This window comes from Osmerus eperlanus, chromosome 22 (assembly GCF_963692335.1).
Source record: "Osmerus eperlanus chromosome 22, fOsmEpe2.1, whole genome shotgun sequence".
In the NCBI taxonomy this organism is placed as follows: Eukaryota; Metazoa; Chordata; class Actinopteri; order Osmeriformes; family Osmeridae; genus Osmerus; species Osmerus eperlanus.
The window spans coordinates 2,032,353-2,057,795 of record NC_085039.1 but is presented as its reverse complement, the minus strand read 5'-3'; the positions used below and the strand labels follow the sequence as shown (position 1 = coordinate 2,057,795).

General features: G+C 41.7%; 1 protein-coding gene across 3 annotated transcripts in view; it reads left to right on the top strand.

Moving 5' to 3' along the window:
• The first annotated feature begins 388 nt into the window (after positions 1–388).
• The window catches only part of LOC134008499 (CSC1-like protein 2), a 94,705-nt gene continuing 69,650 nt past the window's right edge, over positions 389–25,443 (top strand). For all 3 annotated transcript variants that reach the window (XM_062447907.1, XM_062447906.1, XM_062447905.1), the window contains exon 1: positions 389–681. The gene's annotated coding sequence lies outside the window, so the exon portion shown is untranslated. The remainder of the gene's footprint in view (positions 682–25,443) is intronic.

The window sequence follows — 25,443 nt, the reverse complement described above, 5'->3', positions numbered from 1 at the left end:
ATGTCGGCCACCGTACACAATAGATTTATTTGTATGTTTTTATTTCAAGTCTCCACCTTCGATGTTTCAGTGAGTGCTGTTGGCCGTGTTGCGTCTTTGCTCCGTAGCTTCACTCGTTGTAAACCAACCAATCAGCGCGCAGCGCTGCTTTTTTCATGATAGGCTATTTCACAGGGTTGCATTAGGGCGCATAGAACAGCACCCGGGCCATTTTCAGCCCAACCAATGTTACATACCCTATTCGGAGACCTTAAGGAACAGTGTGAAATACCCCAAAAACCCAGTCAATCACCCCTTTAAAGACTTAAATAAAGTCAGGACTTTACTTCTGAAATTGGAGCGGAAGTGTTATTTTGCTGCCACCTACTGTTTTGTGGAGGAAAAATCAATGAGGGATTTACAGTTCCATTCGCCGGTATTGATGTTCTCGGAACGCCTTCTAGCGTTTTTACCGTAACATTTCTTCCGTTTGTTAGCATTCACCCCCTTTAAACTGTTAATCACAAGGCAAACGTATACCTGAATGAAAGTGTGTTTGTGTTTTTTCTTCTAACGATTGAGTTTGTTTTCTCAAGCAATTGATGGCTATGTTTCCAGACATCGCCGCGGTAGTGGATTTGTAGGGGTTTCGCTATTGGAGCAAGTGAAGACACAAAACGGAAAATCCAATTGGATTGCCAGGTAAAGAAACTGCGGTTTGATGCTATCCATCTTGAAAATATGCACTCTTTTGTCAATAGCCTGTTAACAATTTGGCGCAGTGCCATGCAGAATGCTATGGTATATTGCACTGGGCCTGTCACGCCTTAAGTTTTATGATATCTTGCCCTCGACCAGGGTATTAGTTAATCACAGAATGTGTCTGGTTGTTACCCTACACAAATATTGGTTACTGCGTCAATGATTGCCTGAACACCATGAGAGGCGTGCATAATGCCATTTCGATTGTGTAATGTGTGCCAAACTCGGACTATACATAAAACGTTTCAGCATCGGTATTGATTGTGAGGGCATTTTACTGTTGTTATAGATTGCTTATTCCATTGTAAATCGATACGTAACGTTGGCCTAGTCTACTATTTTACGTACAGATTACATTTGTATTTGTGCAACCTCTGCCTAGGTTAGTCGACCTCTACTATGGTTTACGTGTGGGCTAGATCCCTTGGTCTAGATCCCGCCCATCCCGCAACCCTTGTCCACTCGTTTTCAATGCCTTCTTTCAAAGTAGCATCTACCTTGATCCAACATATTACAAAATTCACATGCAAAATACGTGACAGGAATTAGTCAGAAGGCAAACATTGAACATTTTACAATTATTAGGCTATTTGTGTCTTAAAGTGATTCGATCGTCAAGTCTGTACATCATGATCCGTCAGTCAAATCAGCCTGCACAACAACAATGACAGACCAGTGCCAGACCGAAGGTATGGAGTTCACTAGATGGCATTTAACTACGCTCGGTTTGAGTGATTTTGGGGTGTAATTTTATGAGGCATAATGCTCAGCAGATCTTCACGGATTGCAAGAACATACGTTTTACCATGGCAAAAATGTGTCATTCAGCTAAGCTACAGCGATTAGGCTACTAGTCCAACAGGCACATTGTCTCCTCCACATTCTCCCTTATCTCTTCACTCATGCTCACCCCACACCACACTAAAACAACTACTGAAAACACAACAAGCTGTTACAAAGCAGAAACAAAATCTTGTCAATGTTGGAAAAGTCTGTATGCATTGTTGTGCTATAAGCCTATGCCCAGAGAATGGTAAAGAATGGTCCTTTTGCCAGAGATCGCCCGGTCAGGATAGGATGAGGAGCTTGGTCTGAATTTAACTTATTAACTGCCATTGCAAGGATTTACATTGAGACTGATATAATATCATGGGGTATTTTTTATTCTGTTATGGCATTTGTAAACATGAATGAAAAGTGAAAGAGTTGGAATGTATTGTATTGCAACGCAATGTAAAATAAAGGTACGTAAGCTGAATTGTTTAAATGCCATGTTGGGGCTGACAAACTTTTGTAAGATGTTTTTGATAATTAGCCGGCCTCATGTTGTATTGTGTGCTCAGTTCACAGGGTTTGATTGTCACTTCATATAGAACTTTAACTGGCTCGTTCAGTGTTGTCGTTGACCCTGTAACACTTTCCAGGATCAGGGCTCGACATTAAAGGCCATATGGCAGGGTTTTTTTCCCAACAAATTTGCACTATTTGCTTGTTGGTAATAAACATTTAAACTGTTAGCCATTGTAATTGATGTTGTCGGGTTTCACAAAACGGAATATAATACGAAAAAGTAGCTACTTTTTGCAATGATTCTTTCCCCCACAATGCATTGCATGACATCACGTTGGGGAGACGACCGACCAAAGCCCGTTTAGAGACCATTGAAATTGATTAGAAATAAACACTAGGCTAGTACCAGAGAATGTCTAATATGGTCTCTGCTAGTACCATCAAAACGTGGGACATTTAATCGGAAATGTGTTTACAACGTCAGGTCTGTAGAGATATTGGGACCAAGCTGCAATACAGTACCTAACAGAAAGTGTTTATTCTGCAGAAATTGTGTAAATGTTTAATGTAACAACTAACAACTAACACCTCAATTGTTATCATTTGTATAATATTACAGCTCTAAATGAGCACTAATTAAATTATTTAATTTTTTAGACATAACAATGGATTTTGCCACTAAATGTTGGTGTTAACCTTTTGGTGCCTTATTTTTTCTACAATTTCCCTTTCTACCCGGCAGAGGCTGATTTACCAAGGGATCCTCTAAAACATGGGTGTCAAACTCTGGCCCGCGGGCCAAATTTGGCCCGCGAGGTAATTATATTTGGCCCGCGAGACAATACCAAATTACTACTAGAGCTGGCCCGCCGGTATTATACAGCGCATCATCACAGACATGTACGCTGCAGTGAGGGCCTTCAAAACTAAACTGTGCCTGTGGGAGAATCAGATGCTGCAAGGAAACCCTTGCCATTTTCCCTGCTGCCAATCCATAAAAGCGCAGATCTCTACCGCCGTGTTCCCATGCGCACAGTTTGCTGAAAAACTCAGTGTTCTCGCTGCTGAGTTTAGCCGGCGATTTGCCGACTTCGATGCCCAGAAATGCAAGTTTGAACTGCTTAGTAATCCCTTCGCAGTTGATGTGGAAAATGCACCAACCAACATCCAAATGGAGCTGATTGAACTCCAGTGCAACGACACGCTAAAGTCAAAGTATGATGCTGTGGGCGCCGCACAGTTTCCACGGTTCATCCCTGACACAATGCCTCAGCTCTGCACCCAAGCTGCTCAGATGCTCTCCATGTTCGGCAGCACTTATCTATGCGAGCAACTTTTCTCCTCGATGAAGATGACGAAAACAACTCACAGGAGACGTCTGACTGATGAACATCTTCACTCGATACTGAGGATTTCTTCAGCTCAGAGCTTGGGCCCAGACATTGATGAACTAGCATCCAAGAAGAGATGCCAGGTATCTGGCTTGGGCACATCAGATTAGACCAGTGTGCAATAATTAACGTTTTCTTTATGCACTTTTTCTTGCTACAAGGCATGGGCTTGAATGGTTGATTGATTTATTATCATTTTATTTGTAAAATTATTAGCCAGTGGAAAAAGTTTATTTTGGTATTTAAATCAGAAGGCTGCAAATAGAAAAGAGGCATACCATTTTTATTTAAATTTTATTTATTTAATAAATGAATGCCATTGATGTGTTTTTTCATTTGAAATTCGATTTTGCATGTCTCCACTATTAAATTATATATTGTATGGTAATAAGCGATGCTTGTTGCATATTCAATGTTAAAGCAAAACTTGTTTGGGTCCATATTAAAAGGTTAATTTGTTCAATGTTGGCCCGCGACTTTGTTCAGGTTTTACATTTCGGCCCACTAGGTATTTGAGTTTGACACCCCTGCTCTAAAAGGTCTATAGGCTACTTTACAGTTAAATATTAGCTGATATTTAACTACGTACATTTAACCGATACAAATGCTGCTAATGCTTGCTAAGTACACAGCTGCCGACGCTAGCTAGCTAACGTCAACACAAAAGTAAAATATATATAAAATGATAAATCTTTACCCGGACAATTTACTTTTGTGCATGGACAAGTGAAACGTTAATGTAGTTGTCCAAAGGGAGGGGGGGGGGGAGTAACTCTAAAATAAGCTGTTTAAAGGTATACTAACTACGTTAGTTAAGTTTGTTTGTTGTTGTCAAACTAACATATACAGTATACACAGAACAATTTATTTACTTGAATTTAGCCTCTCAACAAAAATAAACATTAATACAGTAAAATGGGACACAGGGAGAAACGAGTCAAATGCTGATTGGCTAATACAGATGGCACAGATATAGAACAATTAGTGACAGGAAACAACCACAATGACGAACCAGCAGGGGAGGAACCACACACACACCTGGGGCCTGTACTACAAATCAAGATTTGGCGTTAACGAGGTAACTTCAGGTTCAACCCAGGGTTTTCTGTATCACGACGGTGGATCACTTGTTACCGGGGTAGATCGCCATGGTAACACATGCTGAACGCCTAATCTGGTCGGGAGCAGGTTAAGTTGGAGATCAGAGATCAACCGGTATAAAAGCCCCGCCCACTAACTCATTCTTGAGGATAATGGCGTCACCGTTCATAGAAGATCCTGTGGAGCTTGGTGCGCGGATAGTGAGAGGGGCGCTCAGAAGAGCCAGAACATTTAGAGACCGACAAAACCCTTTGGCATTCCCTGATGACTATCTTTATGAAAGATATAGATTCTCAGCAGAGGGAATTACTTATCTTTGCCAACTTCTTGAGTCGTATGTTGCCAATGCGACACATCGAAGCTGTGCGCTCACAGTCCCACAGACTGCATTAGCGTTGCGTTATTTCACTACGTGTACTTTTATGTAGTGTCATGTTGATATGTTATCCCTATTCACTGGGGTGTCTCCCCTTAACCCCTTCTGTTGTCCTTGGGTTGCTTTGACCCATTTTCTAATTATTTCCATATCAGAAATTTGGGTTTCCTTCAACCAAAACATTTCAAACCAAAAAGAACAACGTGTATGGTACCGTACAATGCTCTTCACAAGTTAAATAAATGATCATTTAACTACTTTCATTGAATTTGGATGTTTCATTCACTTTTATAGCATTTTTCAAAAACCTACCTGCAAACGAATGAATTAATTAACAAAACAAAATTCACTCAAGTTATCATACAGCCTCCGATACAGCCTCCTAGTACACGCGCAAGTGAAGCATATGGCGCAAAGGATGACCAGAGGACCTATTAGAATGAAGGGGCTGGGACCAATCAGAGTGAAGGGGCTGGGATGAGTTTCTATGATGTCCATGGAGGCACATGAAAGATGGGGATTGCTTTAAAAAATGTCAACATGCTGATCCAAACAATATCAATCGCGGCTGCATTCTGTTGGATTACAAAAAGGATACCTGCGAAATTTAGAACTTTGCAGAATGCCCTGTTCTCCAGATAATTGTAGGAAACTAACACGGACGCACACACGAACAAACATACACACAGCGATTCCTGTCATGATTAGAGACAAAAAGTGACCGAAACGAGCTAGATGCCAAAACGGAAATGCAGTACCACCAAGCTCCATCGGGGTCTGTGCTTCAAGCTGAGAAGCTAGGGTGGCTTGGGAGTTATGCATGCCAATGTTTTGTCTTGTCACATGCTGAAAATATGTTCCACGATTATGTAAACATAAGCATATTTCCCAGATTAATGCAAATGTGAAAACATTTATTCATATGTTTTTTATCCACATTTATAACTCAAATACACATTTATGGATCATAGTAAACATTTGTGATATGCTGTGCATTTATAGTATAAGTGTCAGTAATGTATCTCTATAGTTTCAGATGTCCTTGTGTGAGTACACACTGTTAATCATTTGACCCCATGTGTTTTTTATATTTGCTTAACATGCATCATTGGGAATAATACACATGCATATTATAACAGATGAACTCATTAAGTCAACCACATGCACTTGATTTTAAATATGGTCAGGCTTAAAAATTCCCTCAGAAATAACACATTATCCTTGCTTTAGTTGTTACCAAAACTGTTGTGCAAACAATTACGTGTTTGTTTAGCATAGATAACTTCACTCTAGTAAATCAAGTAGTGGAACATGGCCACTGCATATGTGGCTGTCTGTTATGCTGCACGTGCCTTCAGAGGAAAACATATCTGTTGAACTAGTGAGGCACATGTTGCCTAAAATGGGTAGCCTAAATATTGAGCATTAATGAACAGTGACAACAGTATCTAAATTCTAACCACTACTATACAATGTAAAAAATGTAATATAAAATAAGATATAAAGATATTACTGAATGTCTGCACAGGACCTTTAGTCAGCACATGGTAAGCTAATATGTTTTTTTGGAAACCAGTATCTTCACATTTGCCTTTTTTGAAACCAGAAACTTCATTGTGTATTGTATATTTGAGGAATAATGGTATGTGCAAATGTTCTAATATGCAGTGTCTTTCATCAGTGCTAATTTATATGGCAGATGTATTTTTTTGTGGCTACAAAAATTGTCCAGAAGGCATATTTATGCACTTGTTCTATGCAGTACTGAGTTTAAGAACCCCCTAATTCTTGGATGGTGGTGAATGATGAATGGGGGAGTCAGATGGCTGAGCGGTTAGGGAGTCGGGCAAGTAATCTGAAGGTTGCCAGTTCGATTCCTGGCTGTGCCAAATGACGTGTCCTTGGGCAAGGCACTTCACCCTACTTGCCTCGGGGAGAATGTCCCTGTACTTACTGTAAGTCGCTCTGGATAAGAGCGTCTGCTAAATGACTAAATGTAAAATGTAAATGAATGATGAGGGTCTGTATTTCAATGCTGTTCCTTGATGTGACACAAGGCCAGTGTTAACAGGAATGCAATTGGCAGCAATGACAGGAGGATTTAAGACCAACTATCCATGTGAAACCTCCTTCCATATTTCACCCAATGCCTGCAGGAGATGGCAAACTAGCCTCCGTCTGAGATGTTTATCCCACCAACAGTTCCACTCCAGCTGTATTGATTTAGGGTATTGTACTGAACATTAAGGCTTGGAGTATTACAGTCAGACATATCTGCCAAGGACAGATAGATTGGCCATGTCAAATGTGCAGAGGTGTTCATGCTGTATGCGAATGGGCATTTGCTTGTTACCATCCACAGCAGTATGTTTAGTCAGCTATTCTTACGGATATTTAGTGAAATTCAGAGACACATTGACTTGGAGTTACTACTAAGGAAATCATTGGATAAAAGCTGATAAGGAGCTGACAATCCCTGTCGGAGCTGACTGAGCTCATGTCGTTTGCATTTGTTTGACCATGTTTTATTTAGCATGTTTTTTTGTTAAGTAAAGTCCATTAAAAGTACTTTCACATGGGGAAAAAAGTACTTTGTATGTGGTAGTACTAGTTCAGTAAAAATATTCCTTTGAAATATCTAGGCTTAATGCCATGTATGGAAGTTTCTTTATTCAATTGGCAATGCATTGGGCAAATGACATGGCAATCCTCAATTCAGTTAGAATTATTTTGAATACATTTTTTACGAAAGCCTAATATATTGCATTTCATATTGGCAAGGGTTTTTCGACTCTTTATTCAATTGGCAATTCAATGTGGCAGCGAGACAGCACCCCCAGTCAAATTGCATTAATATTTACTTGTCACCACGCTCTTTTTGCAGCCAAATTCAAATGGAAATGCAATATGTCAGTGACTTTGCAAGGCGGGTCTTCTGTTAGGATGTCACTTCCTCGTTCAGTCACTGACTTGAGAACTAAGGCTGTTTATCAATCTACGTTTTTTTTTCGTTCTTGTGTTCTTGCGTCCTTGCGAACTCGTTTGACGTCATTCATTGCCCAAGTACAGTTCCAATCCAAAGAACACAAGTCACCAAGAATGCCAAAAATACCCTGAAATGTTCTGGATCCGCTGGATCCCTTTTATCGAGGATGCATCGGATGGTGACTTGGTCAGCGAGAACGCATCTGATTACCCAGAAGTCATTGCAAGAACACATGCATCTCAAATTGTTCTCCGTCCTCGCAGTCTTGCAAGATCGTTCTCGCAAGACGCTTAACAAGAACGTTCTTTTCAAGAACGCAAGTACGTTCTTAGCGTTCTTTGGAGTGATAAACAGCCATAGACTGTAAAAACAATGGACACAGTAACAGCCCCTCAAAAGTGAAGCCAAAGCATCTCGATTGACCCCTGGTGGCTGGCTGCAGTATAGGTCATAAGTCCCGCCCCCTCCATGTTAGCGGATGGGACATGAGCCAAACGAAAAAATCTAAGTGCGTGTCAAGTTTATTTATTTTTTCTGATCAGTTTCTTTTTAATTAGTTATTTGATGAAAAAGGGGTTAGTGTGTGTGCTTGCGATTGGGTCGGGCTAGTGTCGATCGGGACTTCGATACCGTGGCTCAACCACCCGATCACTACTGTGCAAACTCCGGCTTCAAATTAAATCACCAGCGCAAGATGGCAGCACCCGTATCCAGGATATAGAGTTGTTGCCCCTTGCTTGAGAATAACAAAATCGGCGTGGCCGAAGTGAAGTGCCGACTGTTCAATGTTATCCAAGTCACTGAACAAGGAAGAGACGTCGTAACTGAAGACCCGCCTTGACGAGTCACATACAGATTGCATTTCCATTTGAATTTTTGGTGCAAAAAGAGCATGGTGACAAGTAAATGATAATGCAGTGGACTGGGGGTGCTGTTTCGCTGCCACATTGAATTGCCATCTGAAAAATGCATTATAATTTAAATAAAGAGTTTTAAAAAAAACATGGAAATATGAAATGCAATCATTCAAACGCTTTAATTGAAAATGTTATAAAAAATAATTCAAACTGAATTGAGGATTGCATTGTCATTTGCATACTGAATTGCCATTTGACAACTGCTTCCCCTTTGAATTGCGGATTGCTTTGCCACTTTGCACATTGAATTGCCATTTAGAAAAATGCATTGCCAATTGAATAAAGAAACTTCCATACATGGCATTAAATATTTCAGACACACTCCAAAGGAATGTTTTTACTGAACCAGTACTACCACATACAAAGTACTTTTTTCCCATGTGGAAATGCTTTTAATGGACTTTTCATAACAAAAAAAACATGCTAAATTAAACATGATCATGATAGGGTCAGATGGTAGCCTGGGTGCCAGCCGAACTTAGCCCTGCCCACAACATTTTTGGTCGGGAAGTTCGGTCTGGGGTTGCTCGGTTGGGGAAAAACCAAGCCCCCATCCCTCGCCCCTCGGCTTGAAGCAACGGCCCCGGTGGATGTAGGTGGTATTGTATTTCGTGTTTGACTTCCGACTCTTCCGGTCGTTTTTATTCTATTAACTCCAGTCAACATTTACAAAACTATCTCCCCCAATAATTTTTGTTTGATTCTCGAACCTGGCTCATACTACTAGCTTTTTCATAGAATAATTTTACCTGATTTTTGCTAAGTTTGAAACCAATCCGAAATGGGTAAACTAGCACCCCATTTATTTGCTTACGTCAATAAAAGTTGCCTGCAAATGTGCTCGCGGATACTAACAGGGCACGAGCACAAAAGTTCACATTGGCCGATAGCCGATTTACCTGGAGCTGAAAGAAATGGCTTGAGTTGCCTGCCCTGTTGTAGCAAGTTTAGCAAATGGTTGTCACACATACATGAAATGTTAATATAGTTTATTCCCGTTATTTTTAAATAGATTTGATTTTTCGTAAAAACATTCATGACATGATGGCAAATATTATATTATGTTAAGCGTGAGCATAGATTGTTGACATGTCTATCTGGAGCAAAGACGAAGATTAATAGTACTTTAACTGATAACTACAATAGGAAATGATATATATATATACAGTGAGGAAAATAAGTATTTGAACACCCTGCTATTTTGCAAGTTCTCCCACTTAGAAATCATGGAGGGGTCTGAAATTGTCATCGTAGGTGCATGTCCACTGTGAGAGACATAATCTAAAAAAAAAAATCCAGAAATCACAATGTATGATTTTTTAAACTATTTATTTGTATGATACAGCTGCAAATAAGTATTTGAACACCTGAGAAAGTCAATGTTAATATTTGGTACAGTAGCCTTTGTTTGCAATTACAGAGGTCAAACGTTTCCTGTAGTTTTTTACCAGGTTTGCACACACTGCAGGAGGGATTTTGGCCCACTCCTCCACACAGATCTTCTCTAGATCAGTCAGGTTTCCGGCCTGTCGCTGAGAAACACGGAGTTTGAGCTCCCTCCAAAGATTCTCTATTGGGTTTAGGTATGGAGACTGGCTAGGCCACGCCAGAACCTTGATATGCTTCTTACGGAGCCACTCCTTGGTTATCCTGGCTGTGTGCTTCGGGTCATTGTCATGTTGGAAGACCCAGCCTCGACCCATCTTTAATGCTCTAACTGAGGGAAGGAGGTTGTTCCCCAAAATCTCACAATACATGGCCCTGGTCATCCTCTCCTTAATACAGTGCAGTTGCCCTGTCCCATGTGCAGAAAAACACCCCCAAAGCATGATGCTACCACCCCCATGCTTCACAGTAGGGATGGTGTTCTTGGGATGGTACTCATCATTCTTCTTCCTCCAAACACCCCCAAAGTTCTATTTTGGTCTCATCTGACCACATGACTTTCTCCCATGACTCCTCTGGATCATCCAAATGGTCATTGGCAAACTTAAGACGTGCCTGGACATGTGCTGGTTTAAGCAGGGGAACCTTCCGTGCCATGCATGATTTCAAACCATGACGTCTCAGTGTATTACCAACAGTAACCTTGGAAACTGTGGTCCCAGCTCTTTTCAGGTCATTGACCAGCTCCTCCCGTGTAGTTCTGGGCTGATTTCTCACCTTCCTTAGGATCATTGAAACCCCACGAGGTGAGATCTTGCATGGAGCCCCAGTCCGAGGGAGATTGACAGTCATGTTTAGCTTCTTCCATTTTCTAATGATTGCTCCAACAGTGGACCTTTTCTCACCAAGCTGCTTGGCAATTTCCCCGTAGCCCTTTCCAGCCTTGTGGAGGTGTACAATTTTGTCTCTAGTGTCTTTGGACAGCTCTTTGGTCTTGGCCATGTTAGTAGTTGGATTCTTACTGATTGTATGGGGTGGACAGGTGGCTTTATGCAGCTAAAGACCTCAAACAGGTGCATCTAATTTAGGATAATAAATGTAGTGGAGGTGGACATTTTAAAGGCAGACTAACAGGTCTTTGAGGGTCAGAATTCTAGCTGATAGACAGGTGTTCAAATACTTATTTGCAGCTGTATCATACAAATAGTGAAAAAATCATACATTGTGATTTCTGGATTTTTTTTTAGATTATGTCTCTCACAGTGGACATGCACCTACGATGACAATTTCAGACCCCTCCATGATTTCTAAGTGGAAGAACTTGCAAAATAGCAGGGTGTTCAAATACTTATTTTCCTCACTGTATTTAAATAATATTAGTCTTGCCTTCAAAAGCTTTTGTTAAACACACTCATTATTCTTTTTTCAAAGCCAGACTGCTTTTGTGGGACAATGAAGGTCCTCAGTGACTCTGTTTCACCCCCACTTATATCTGATGGAAACGTCTTGTATATAGTTCTGTTAATATGCCCCTTTCAAAGGCACGTTCAATAAAGTAGATTATATTTTAGACACGCTTCTCAATTTATTACATTATTACCAAGTCTTGTTAGATCACGTTATATCCATTAATAGGCGTTTGGGTTAGGGTTAAACATATAAAACACAAGCCACATTTCTACACTGATGTTAAATTGAAGGCAGTGTGATTTTCGTGGCATTTCGTTTGAATATAAAGTTGACAGTAAGCTATGGTAAGTGCATTATGGAAGATTTCTGTTACAAAAATAACTATTAAGCTTTCTTTGCCTGGCGAGAACAACGACGGAGCTAAGTGTTCATGTTAACAGTTTATTTAATCCGATACAATGCGTTGGAAATCATACTCAAATCACGAAGAAAAAAAACAACATATGTGATGAGTTCCATCTAGAATATCCCTATATTTAGCCCTATAGCCTATTTCTAAAAAACAAGTGAAAGGAATACTATACAGTGACAGCATACATTTCCGTAAAGTTTGCATCATGTCTCTGATTCTTATCGGACTTGTACCCCATTTGCCACTGCAATGCCTTAGCTCACACGCTCGCAACCATATAAATCTATGCTCGCGACTGGTTGTCGCAAAGTATGACGTGTACAGCTAGTTGCAAGCGTGCACGAGGTCTCGGAGCCAAGGAAAAAAAGAGCCACTGTTTAAAGCTAGACCGGAAGAGTCGGAAGTGGAAAGATGGCGCGGTCCAGTTTCGTACTCTCGCTTGCCTCACTGCGCCACTGAGCACTTTTCATAGAAATGAATGGGGACGCCATCTTGGAAGACAAAAGTTGCTTCCTCTAGTTATATTAACTCTATGGGAAAAACTCAACACTCAATCACGTCACCAAAGAGCGCTTGGGTTAAATTCGTTTTCAACAAACATGGCTGCCGCTGGAGAGCTGAGATGTGTAGATTCTGCCATCGAGTCTGTTTTAGAAGACATCGACAGCGCATTAATTTTGAAAGAGGAACAGAGAAACGCGATCAAGGCATTTGTCAATCGAAAATGTTTTTGCCATCTTTCCTACGGGATTCGTCACATACTACGTTGCTCTGATTGGTTGTAGGTCTATCCAATTGAGCGAAGAGGCATTTTTTTGTCCGGGTTCGGTTGAAACGCACCCCATACTCACAGTAGGGCTGTCAAAATTGCTCAAAAATGACGTTCGAATATTCCTTAAAAAAAACACATATTTTCGAATATATTCGAATTTCTGGTTGCCCATTAGGCACGTCAATAACAGGACAAATTAATACAACGAGATACAACTACTTGTATACTGTAGGTAGGCCTAATTTATTTAAGTTTACACATATTTAACAACATATAACCTACACAAAAAGAAGTAAATTAACTAATGGTCAAGACCGCAGACCTTGGCCTCTCGCTCGCACACACGCACTCTTTCTTTCTCTCTCTCTCTCCCGCACCATCGCCCTCTCTGCGCATAGCGGTGTAAAATGCACGACAACAATAAACAAATGCTGAGTTCTGATCAAGAGTTTTGTGCAAGCAATTTCGATTCTTGTCCCAAATATGGCACGCTTCATTCAGTGTTTGAAACAAATATTATCAACATTAATTGAAGTTTTACAGTATAGAACCGACATTGAACGCTCCGAGCGAGCTGTGCTGTGGTAAACATGGAGATGTAGCCTCAAGTTTCTAGTTGTTGAATGGTAAGCTAACTCTAGCTTACATAGCTTACACACTACTTTAGCTGTAGGCTCAACAAGTTTACCATAAACTGACCAAAATCCGAAATATTTCCAGACATCACTCTTTACATTTTTTGGGGTTACAATCACTTTCTCTGCTGCGGTCAAGCTGGGTTCTGCACTTTCTGCCATCTTCCACGCAAGTCAACTGTCAGCAGTGACGCTGAGGCGCGCGCCCACCCGCAAAGCAGACAGACGCGCTGCTGCTGCCGCGGTTGTGTTTTATTTTTGTAACTTTTTTTACATTCGAATAAAAAAATTTACATTCGAATTTCTGTTTTTAACCACTACTCGAATATATATTCGAATATAGAATATTCGTTGACAGCCCTAACTCACAGCCCAACGGAGCGGTATCAGACTCATATTCTAGACATTCATGACTACAATTATGAGTATGTCAACGTCAGGCTAGTCAGATGGCTGAGCGGTTAGGGAATTGGGCTATTAATCAGAAGGTTGCCGGTTTGATTCTTGGCCGTGCAATATGACGTTGTGCCCTTGGGCAAGGCACTTCACCCTACTTGCCTTGGGGGGAATGTCCCCTGTACTTACTGTGAGTCGCTCTGGATAAGAGCGTCTGCTAAATGACTAAATGTAAATGATCAAACAAATCCAAACAACATCAAGCTCAGCTCAATCAGCTCTGACAGTGATTTCTATTTGAATGAAGAGTCATTAGGTATGTACCTCATAGCCATGTCAGAAGTTGACATACTGTAGCTATTTGTTGTAGCTTTGCTGAGGTGTTGGGGAGAGCTTTCATGTGTATGTTTTTCAATGAGTCATGATTTATCAATGTTATGCTATCACCGTCTGTGAGTGAAAGAGAAACATAGAAAAGTGCGGTCATAGAAGAGTTTAGAGGCATGTAGGAAATCATGTCTGCCTCACTTTACCCTTGAACAGAACTTGAATAAGCATTGTATTCTCTTTAATCTTTCCCACTCACTTGATAGCAAGTTGTTGGCATCACTGTCCATGACCATGCGCAATAACAATACTACAAAAAATGAAATAAATACATTACTGCTTATAAAATGGGCGCCCCCCCAATATAATGGTAGGGGAAACACTGGGGTTTCTACGTATTCTTATTGGGTGTGCACAAGCCTTCGGCGAGAGCACAACCATTGTTCTCTCTCAAATATATTTTTATTGTTGGAATGCTGCTTCAGCATTGCTTACATTTACATTTATTCATTTAGCAGACGCTTTTATCCAAAGCGACTTCCAAGAGAGAGCTTTAGAAAGTGCATAGGTCACTGATAATAACAACAAGATAGCCCCAAAAACATTGAGGGTAGCCAAAACATGAAGCACATATTGTGAACAACCAAAATAAGTGCCAAAGGGAAGAACCACAAGAGCATGTAGTTAAACAAGTTACAATTAAACAACATGAATCGCTATAAGGGCAAGTGTACCTGTAGAAAAGCAAGCAACAGTAAAAAATATTTCACAGCGAGTACAACAATTTAAATCAGTTACCACTAACCAACAAGAGCAGCAAGACTCTAAGCAAGAGTCATTGTGATCCTTGAGGAAACTAACATGGGGTCCAGCAAACCATTCCTAAGTACCGTTGTACTCCCGGAACAAGTGCGTCTTGAGACTTTTCTTGAAGGTGGGGAAGACAGTCAGTGTCTCTGGAGGTGGGGAGTTGGTTCCACCACTGGGGGGCCAAACAGGAGAAGAGCTTGTGTTGGGACCGGGCGCTCTTGAGCGGTGGGACCACCAGGCGTTTGTCTGAAGAAGACCGTAGGTGGCGGGTGGGGGTGTAAAGCTGCAGGAGAGACGATGTAGACGGGGGCAGTCCCGTTCACTGCTCGGAAGGTCAGTACCAGGGTCTTGAATCTGATGCGGGCCGTGATGAGTAGCCAGTGGAGCTTCTTCGAATCTTGATTCAACTTCTTCATATTATTCTTATTCTTCTATTTCTTCCGTGACACCTTTCAGCTCCTTCAAATCTTCAGCTATTAAAACCGTTCAGCTATCAAAACATTCAGCAGTTTCAGGCTATGAGTGCTATGACTTTTCAGCTTTCTACCTCTTATGCTTGAATTAATATAAATCAATATTCATAATATTTTTTGCATGGTTTTCCAATTGAGTTATTTTTCTAATCCTCTTAATCCTCTTAAACTTCTTAAACTTTCAAATATCACTTTTTAATATCTATTCAACTTTTTTCAATATCACTGATTATGTTGAGTTTTTCAAACCGTTTCTGAGATTTACATGGGTGTGTATGTGAGAGCCTTGAGTGCTGACTGTGGAGAGGAGCTTCGGAATCTGGTTCAAAACATATTTCTAGTTTACCAGTATTGCCACAGTTTTCTCTGTTCATGCTTCATTTTTGGATCAATAGATAGGAAATGTTGTGCTGGTCGTAAACAGTTGTCTTTGAAATCCAACAGACTTACACATTTGTTCAGAGCCCCACGAGAAGGAGACAAAGTCCAACTCTCGCCCCATAGAGACCAATGCAAATCTGGTGACAAATTTGTCAGAGAAAGCAGAAGGTACATGTTTTTGAAACTGCCGGTGGAGTCGTATTTCTGCACAGACATATAAAGGATATCTATGGTTTCGACAGAGTCTTGGGTCTCGGAAAATATCCTTATTTTTTGGATTGGACGTATAGTTTTGCGTCTAGGTTAACTTGTTTGAGATGTGGATTCTAGGTACATTTCTGTTATTCTCTCTGCCCTCAGCGCGTTAGCAATCATAGCTGCACCATCACCGTGGCACTCAGTCTCTTACACAGGTGATTGGTATTAGCTTATTAGTGGAGTCACAAGACGGAGCTATTCAGTCAACTCGTCTCATTAAAAGACTAAAAGCACCACAACCCAACTACTACCACTACTGATGCTACTAGTGCTGCTACTACGACAGCACCTGCTGCTATATCTTATGCACTACTACAACTACGGATTCTGCAGATAATATCTCTTTTACTACCGTATTTTACGGAAAATAAGCCGCGGCTTGTACTCCGATTTTACAGTTTTCTTGTGCTTGTGCGGCTTATATTTCGAAGCGGCTTATAGTCCGGTTTTAGAACAAAAAAGTGTCTTCGTCTCAAGATCTCTACAGACCGTGCAGCTAATTTTATGCTCAACACTTGAACGGGGGCTTATTACTTGAAAGAGGAATTATTTACTGTGTTGTCTCAGTTACACTAACAGGGCTTGGAAATACAGTGACTTGCTAAAGTAGGCAAATGGCTAGTAGAACATAACATTTCATAATAATTTCAGTTTATAAAACAGCTGCAAGACCCAGTGAAATGTTATAGGCTAGGCTAGCTAGCAAAATAACGCTAGCATCGCTAACAACATTACTAATTCAACTTTGGTAGTCTAACCGAGCTCTTTGTAAGTTCGTTTTGGATATAATTGTATATGATCGTGTGGGCAATAAGACACAGACGCAGCCTCTTTTCATAACTTGTATTTTACCACTGCTATTCTTGACATCGCCATTCAAACAGCCCTCATTGATTTCACGTAATGCTTTCAGCATCAAGCCTACGGCAACTCCCGAGGGACAAAACACCCTTGTCCGTTGTCACATAGAAAGGTCTGCTACAGTAGGCTATCCTCAGGATTTGCAAGCTAGCTAAACTTATAATATTTCTAAAATAATTTTGTAGACATAACAATGGATTCTGCCACTAAATGAGTGATTTGGCTTTATTTCTGGGTATCCACAACCGACGTGTGTAATAGTTACACAATGCTGTAAGATCGCCTATACTCGTGCATTGCTCTTGGTACCCAGAATGCCCTGCGGCAAGCTGAAAAGCTACTACATTAAGGGCATTAGCTTAGTTAAATAAGCATTGTTTGGAGTTCTATTGTTGTGTTCGTTCTGTTTTGATATGTGTAATGCTATGGTCTATAGTTTAGATAATTTGAGTGTTCACCCTGATTGGGAATGTTGTCTAGTTAGATCGCTATCCAAGCTGTCCGCAGCTACAGCATGAATGTGCAAGTAATCATTTGTGAGCATTGGTCCGTGCAACGGCAACATTGTTTGCTTATAAAGTGCGGCTTGTATTCCGGTGCGGCTTATACTCAAATTTACAAACGCAAAGTGCTCATTCTGGGGGGGTGTGGCTTGTCGAGATGCAGCCTTTTTTCCATAAAATACGGTACTTTAGCTAATGGAACTGTTTCATTCTACTACGCCACTGATACTACTGTATCTGCTACTGCTATTACTATCCCAACTATAATTTCAGCTACTAAAACTAATATTCTACTTCTTCTACAGTTTAACAGTTCAGCTTCTCCCGCATTGTATTTAAGCTCTTACCATTGTTAGATGATGCAGTTCAGCTTCCACACTGCCTCTTTTATGTGACTCACACATTTTTTTAATTCATTTCAGCTTTCAGTTTGCGGGTATTTTCTCATTTTCATTTTTTTCTGCAATTTTAAAAAATTCATTTCAGCTTTAAGCATTCCAACGCATTTTCAGCAAGAAATGCACTTTCTAGTTATTATTTATTTTCCCACCCCTAAGGATCCCTCAATATTTGGACTACATAGACAACGTCAGTGTCAAAAGGTTCGTCTTGGTAGCGATTGCGTTGCTTGTATTTTTATTTACGTTCCGTTGCACGGTCTAAGTTTAAATTAAGTTTTTGTGACGAAAAGTGAAGCTAATGGTGGCTAACATGCTAGCCAACGTCACGAAAACACGCGTGACTACCTGTAGCAGAACATTAGTTTAGCAGCTCCTTAACTTCTGGGAGATAGCTAGGCTAACTATAGATTTACTGCCAGGCAGCTGCAGAAACGCCACAAGCAAAGAGGCCAGGGTGATAACTATTTACTAATTTTACCTTGTGATATGAAACATATGTGCAGTGTAATGTACAATATGAGCTGATATTATTAAGGAAGTACATCTACTTTCAGAAACAGTAGTCTACTATTTCACTGAAGCATTAGCATCATGACATTAGCCTCTGTTGCCCGGGCGACACATTCGACAGCGGTCTGTGATGCATCTGTTTTCAATCGTTAAAATAACATTCCTCACAAATACATTTTCCTTGTAGGTTTTATTATGACATTAGATTACAAGTTAACGATTTGTTGGTGAAATTATCATTAACTGTGGTTTCAAACCAGTGTAGCTCACTGCAACGCTGTAGGCGAGACCAGAGCCCGTCTACCATATTAGACATTCCCTGGCAAGACACAGTAGAAAAAACAACAACTCCACAGCTGTTAAGGAAGCCAAACGGCGACAGAACATGTTCGGCACTACCCTTACTTAAATCAAAAGTCTTTCAATTGGTGAAACTATCTGACTACTAACCTGAACTTCAATGCGACAGCATAAACTTTGTCAACCTGTTCACGAAAGTCTCTTAAATGACAGAATTGCCCATTTTAAAGTGAAGTAGCTAGTACATTCTGAGTGTTCCCTTCGATCTAGCTAGTTAGCTAGCTTGCACGGGCATTTTTCTCCCGTCTGCAGCACTAACAAGTTATGGACAGAGGAGGGGAAATTGTATCCCGTTTTCTCATATAAAGATCCTGTAAAGTGGAATTGAAAACGAGTTTCATCACACCACAGAAGAATGTGTTGTTAACTACCCATCCAAGTTAGAATGAAAAAAAACACAGACAAGTATGTTAAATTAGGCTTTGAAATCGTGAGAAAATCAGCAGTCTTCTCTGCTTGAGACTGGGGGGGCGTGTCGCCTGAAGTCGCTGAAGCTCCGCCCCCCCGCTGGAAGGCGCCGCCTGTCTCAAGTACCTACGACCCAGATTATTTGTTCAATGAGTGAAACATACAGATGCATATAAATTAAGCTTGTTCCCCTGAGCTGTAACACTGGAGTAAAAATGGACACCAGAGACAGCAGACAGTGAGCTCTCAAACTACTTCTAGCACATTAGCTAGGCTACCATTTCACCAAAATACCATCATTGTACACCGAGTAATATCAAGCTAGCGGTTTTCACTTTCTCATAGCAGATATACCTCTGGAAAAGTTATCTAGAATAATTATAACAAGAACACAGAACTGAGTGATGAACTGCTGGCGGCGGTGGATGGTCCAGGTGCGACCGGAGGAGGAACGGCCGGGAGGGCGATGCTCGGTACGGCTCCGCGCTGCAAGAGAAGCCGTGTGTCCATGAACCCCGTCCCTCTCTGGTCCATGTTAAAACTATCCGCCGTAAAATGGTCACTGCAGAGGCGGCTGTTGGAGTTCCATCAGCGTGGCTCTTCACAAAATCAATCCACCTATTTTTCCTTTCCTCATTACTATGGAAATTAAATAGCGTTGCAGCTGAAGTTCTTGCCTCCAGGTAAGATGCAGTTGCGGGTGGAGGGAGACATCCTGAAGCTAGCTAGCTAGCTGATGTAGGCTACAATAACAGTACAGCAGGATGAGCCATTCAGTGATTTGACGTAGATGGGTCAAAATGACGTAGATAGGTAATATTTTGGCTCCGCCCATTAAAACCTGATCTGAAGACGGAAGAGAAACTGTTCTACGGTCTAACGCCACTTTTTAGTGCGACAAAGTTTTCGCGCTTTGCACATGCTTTCAGGAACTCAAATCTCAAGGAACTCAAGGAAGCAAATCATGGAATTTGCTGTACAGGATCTTTAATAGAATAAAAACGACCGGACGAGTCAGGTAGCAAATCGGAAATGCAATAACACCTACATCCACCGGGGCCGTTGCCTCAATCCGAGGGGTGGGGGTCTGGGGAGGATACAACGTTTTTGTGGCAAAAAGTGCCTTGTGTGCACAAAGGGAACTTTGTACTAGCGTCAGCACATGTTAGCAACGACGCATAGATACGACGTGCATAGATGTGCTAGTAAGAGACTGTTGCATCTGCAAGTATCGTATCGTGCCTAGGTGTACTAGCAGCATCATACATTTAAGCAATTCAAGACTTGCATGTACAGTAAGTAATTTCACATTAAATAATGTATTTAAACTCAAGCTTGTGTGGTGCATCGCTGTCTTCAATGCCACAGCCTAAACTTTGTCAAAAGAAACGTTTTTAATTTCCGGCACATTCAGTGAAGTTTGGTTTCAGTTGCTTTTGTCTTTGTTACTGACAATGACCGCTTGCAGCAAACTTCTTTTGAATGAGCCATTTCCCCCTAAATAAATATCAAGCTTATTTACATGTTTGGGGGCATATTTTCAGTTAACAGATGGTACTGTTTGAATCACGATTCCATCTGAAAAATACTGCTGGTGACAACGTTGTTAGAATAGCTTGTTTCAAAGGGGGTTCGGCTTGTTTCATAATGAACGGACCCATCTGCAACCGCCGCAAGCAAGCACACCCTACAATTTCCCCAGAAATTGTACCCTCTCTAGTTATACATCTTCTTCTGCCATGGGAGTCTATGGCAGCCCCTAGAACCGCATGGTCAGAAGTTGTGAAATTTGGCACACTCTCTTTACGACCAGTCCCCTCATCAATTTCTCCAAGTTTCAAAATGAGGTATCGTTGGATTCCCTGGATCAAGACGAGTTCAACGCACTCTGACGTCATACCCAGTTATATAGATTCTCTGCCATTTTGAATGTTAAAGGGGTGATTGACTGGGTTTTTGGGGTATTTCACACTGTTCTTTAAGGTCTCCGAATAGTTTATGTAACATTGGTTGGGCTAAAAATGGCCCGGGTGCTGTTCTATGCCCCCTGATACATCCAGTGAAATTTTCCCAGGAGAAAACGCTAGGTTTTCTCCTTTTATGGTATGCTCATGAATATATAGATGAGCTGCGCCCTGATTGGTTGGTTTACAAAGAGTGAAGCTGCGGAGCAAAGACGCACTCTGTGGAAGAAATTGGGATTTCCTGTGTACTTACATTATTCACTAATCAATAGAACTAGTCATTGGATACTAGTTAGTACGTTCTCATGTAAGCTTGCTATTAATAAGAGTATATTGTGTCTATGTGTCAGGTTAATAGATGTTCGGGGTCAGGAGAAAGTACTGGCTAAACGTCCCTTGTCATGACTACAAGGAGAGCTCCAACTATGAACACTCTAGTCTGAGAGTTTTCATGTGTTGGGAGCAGTGAATCTCTTTCTCTGAGACTGTTGTAACGTCATTACTGCCTGACTGTCACTATCTATCCCAGCTAACACAGTTACGTTGCCCTTACGTTGCCGCAACGTCACTCGATGACCAAACATACGTTGCCGCAACGTCTTTGGCGACGTTGCGGGACCGTGCATCTGTGGGACGCCAGAACGTAACCGCAACGTAATCTTGTGACGTTGCCAGTCCGTAACCGCGACGTCGTGGCAACGTTATTTTCCGACGTTGCCAGTCTGTAACCGCAACCTCCTAGAAACGTCATTTTCCGACGTTGCCAGTCTGTAACCGCGACCTCCTAGCAACGTTATTTTCCGACGTTGCCAGTCTGTAACCGCGACCTCCTAGCAACGTAATTTTGTGACGTTGCCAGTCCGTAACTGCAACGTTAACTAAGTAACCTATATTTCTCAATTCTACTGCTTATATTGGGGCGGTTCATATGCAGACCTCATTTGCCCAAAATGCTACTTGTTCTTGTATAATAGGCTACATGGTAGACAACTTTAGGAGGACTATGTTTGTGTGATGTGTAGCCTAACTCCAGCTAATCATAAACAAGGCAGCATTTCCATGTAACATTGTCATTTTATTTCAAACAAAGTGCCAAACAGTGAATTAAAATCTTCTGCCAGTCCCCGCTACAGGTCCTGTCTGTTGGCCCTGACAATGAAGCACAAAATAAGTTAGTGTTCTATCAACATAATTGCACGTGTAAAAAGGCGCTATACAAGTCATAAAAAAATCACATGTAAAATAATATACATCATCAAAAAAAGATGTGATTCTAGATTTTTGTCACATAGCCATGTGAAAGGTTGGATATGGAAGCTGCAATCATGATTCATTCACCTGGCTTGTTTTGAATGGGCTGCCGGGGTGTGTTTGAGTGTCTCCTCTATGAGGAGCTCCACAGCTTTCTCTCCCAGTCCCGTCTTCCACTTCATCACAGCGTCTGGAATTATAAGTCATGAACTTATTGTCAGCACCAATGTGAACGCTGCGTATAAGCCATAGTTCATGGCATCTCCAAGCTTACCACTTACCACTCTCTTTCGCAACTCCACCACCTTAAGGCACTCCTCAAGGTCTTGGAGTTCAGCCTGTGTTTGGGCCACCTGTAGGTCCATCACTGGCACCTCTTCAGTGTGTCTGCCCTGTAGTCGCCTGAATAGGAGAGCCTCTCGCTGGTTCTCCTCCAATGTCTCCATCTTCCGGAGCATAACCTGTAATGTGTCTGTCATTAAAGACAAGTAAAACAAGTTTACAAGAGTTAGCATGATTGGCATACACTGTGGTTCTTCTAGATTAGCTGTAACAATGATGTAAATAACAAATGTTACCTTGAATGGTTGTATACAAAGCATATATTTTTTTGAGTGTCTTATATTTGCACTTGCCTGGCTGCCAGCTGTTTTCCTGGTCCCCCAATTAACCCATGGTACCAAAATTAATGTATCCAGCCGACCAAGGTACAACGTCGCGGCAACGTTGTCCACGGGTCTAAAAATGAGGTAACCAGCCGACCAAGGTACGACGTTGCGGCAACGTTGTCCATGGGACCAAAAAAACACTTAACCAGCCGACCAAGGTACAACGTCGCGGCAACGTTGCCCACGGGTCTAAAAATAACGTAACCAGCCGACCAAGGTACAACGTCGCGGCAACGTTGCCCACGGGTCTAAAAATAACGTAACCAGCCGACCAAGGTACAACGTCGCGGCAACGTTGTCCAGGGGACCAAAAAATAACGTAACCAGCCGACCAAGGTACGACGTCGCGGCAACGTTGCCCACGGGTCTAAAAATAACGTAACCAGCCGACCAAGGTACAACGTCGCGGCAACGTTGTCCAGGGGACCAAAAAATAACGTAACCAGCCGACCAAGGTACGACGTCGCGGCAACGTTGTCCACGGGTCTAAAAATAACGTAACCAGCCGACCAAGGTACAACGTCGCGGCAACGTTGTCCAGGGGACCAAAAAATAACGTAACCAGCCGACCAAGGTACGACGTCGCGGAAACGTTGTCCACGGGTCTAAAAATAACGTAACCAGCCGACCAAGGTACAACGTCGCGGCAACGTTGCCCACGGGTCTAAAAATAACGTAACCAGCCGACCAAGGTACAACGTCGCGGCAACGTTGTCCAGGGGACCAAAAAATAACGTAACCAGCCGACCAAGGTACGACGTCGCGGCAACGTTGTCCACGGGTCTAAAAATAACGTAACCAGCCGACCAAGGTACGACGTCGCGGCAATGTTGTCCACGGGTCTAAAAATAACGTAACCAGCCGACCAAGTTACGACGTCGCGGAAACGTTGTCCACGGGTCTAAAAATAACGTAACCAGCCGACCAAGGTACGACGTCGTGGCAACGTTGTCCATGGGACCAACTGGCAACATTCCCTTTATAACGTTGCTACGACGTTGCCACAACGTTGCCAGAAGGTAACGTCGCGGGTTACCAACTGAGCACTTACTGGCAACGTTGCCGCAACGTCATGTGTTAGCTGGGATGTTTACATTCTTGTGCCCTATAAAAGATGGTCCTCTGGCTTTCAGAGCGGAGAGAGACCTGGGCCCCGTTCGTCGTAAGGTTTGAAGCTAAGTTAATCAATTGTCCCTTTAGCCCGTTAACATTAGCGAGATGAGTGAGAACAGCAAATATCGGTTCGTCAACGGCTGATCCGCATCCAAATCATGTGGTTAATTTCAATCAGGCTAAACTTATCAGGGAAATTGCACGTGCACGTCCTACTTCAAAAGGCAGGAAAGGTCGATCACCAAAACCGTGATTTTCTAACGGTATGATGGCAGAAAAGACGGAAGAGAGAGCGGTGATAGGCTATTCTCGCCATCCGAGCAAACTATTATAATGAGTCTCTACGAAGACAATAAGCATATTATCATGGCTAAGTCAAACACCGCCACCGCTGCCAGAGCAAGACAAGCAGCTTGGCAAAAAATTGCCGATAAGCTAAATGCAAAAGTTTGGGGGAAATGTATAGGCTCATCTTAAGTGCCTCATTACCCCAATCAATCAGATCACATTTCTTTAAATGTGCCTGCTGGTATAGGCTTAATGGAAATTAATAATCGAATGAGATCTTGCTAGCGAAAATAATGATCTCAACTCTTTCAGAATAAGTAGGCTAGATAAAAACAAGGCCAAAGAGTATCTAATTGATACGAATTCATAGACAATTATGAGGATATATGTAGGCTACTGCGCTTATATCATGTACTATATATGTGTATATGCATGTAGGCCTATGTGTAAATCCCTCTTTGATGTCATTGACTGGGACATGGCCAGGGAATATGATGAATTGATTCATCAGCTGGTTAAGCGCCCAGTACACTTTTCTTACAGCAACGCATGCTGCGGCTTTGCCAATGTTTTTTGCATCGCCTATACTGTATAAAAATGTAGCCTATAGCCTACCTGACGCAAAAAAAACTCAAGGCTATGCGGTCTGAAGCACAGTTAAAGTTTCAAGTAGCTTTATTGTCAATTTCTTCACATGTCAAGACATAAAAAGGAATCGATATGACGTTTCCCACTCTCCCACAGTGAAACATAAAAAGCACAGGCACAACAGATAAGACAAGACATTTCGTAAAACATAGCGTTACATATTCACATACAGCAGCATAAGCTCATAATAAAGCATAAAGCTTGCTGCGGCGTGTGATATTTGCAATGTACGGCCCGAGAAGGTCTTTCAAATAAATGAGTCCATGTCGGCTGAATCGATATCGCTCAAACAAGAACTCATCCGTGTGAAATAAAGGATCTTGGCAATCGCGAAGAACTCTATTGGTATGGAAAGCTAATCGAACTAAAATATAGCTCCTTGGTCAACTGGGTCTCTCAAAAAGGG